The 582-nt window shown below is 45.7% G+C and overlaps 1 protein-coding gene across 9 annotated transcripts in view; it reads right to left on the bottom strand.

The window, feature by feature from the left end:
* Positions 1-582, bottom strand: part of Smg7 (SMG7 nonsense mediated mRNA decay factor) — a 77,339-nt gene that overhangs the window by 31,076 nt on the left and 45,681 nt on the right. The gene's annotated exons all lie outside the window — the stretch shown is intronic.

Below are 582 nucleotides of genomic sequence, written 5' to 3' on the forward strand. Positions count from 1 at the left end.
AACCTAGGGCATAAAGGGAAAGAAGGAGCTCAAGAGAGGTAGGACCACAGGAGGAGGGTATTATTAAGGGAGAAAGGGGGAAATGGGGGCACCTTAAGTGGGAAAACCATGATGGAGGGGTGAGACAATGTGAGCGATAAACAATGCCTAGCTAGTTTTGAAAACCGGAGAGAACCATATTACTCCTACAACCTACTGAGAAATTATACATAGCAGATCAAGAAATATGTGTCTAGGTAAGGTTTGTCTGCGGACAAATGGTCTTTGCCCAAGATTTATCTGCATGACACACGGTAATTAAAAGTACCAGACCGGTGGAATTAACCTTGGATGTTTAACAGACATACTTTGAGGCCTATAATAATTTGGTCAAAGGGACATAAAGGACAGTTTTTGCTCCTTGCCCTCCTAGGTCGACTAGTTCCAGGGGACTATGAGCATCTCTCAAAACGTCCTGTAATTGTGGTCGGTCACCTGTCTTCTTGATCAAGAAGGCCGAGGCGACCCCACCAGATGGACTTGAACCAGTGCCCAGTCTACGAAGAGGAGGGTCAACACAGAGGAATCACTTCCTCCATGCTT

Source organism: Nannospalax galili, unplaced genomic scaffold, assembly GCF_000622305.1.
Source record: "Nannospalax galili isolate Female #2095 unplaced genomic scaffold, S.galili_v1.0 scaffold227, whole genome shotgun sequence".
Taxonomy (NCBI): domain Eukaryota; kingdom Metazoa; phylum Chordata; class Mammalia; order Rodentia; family Spalacidae; genus Nannospalax; species Nannospalax galili.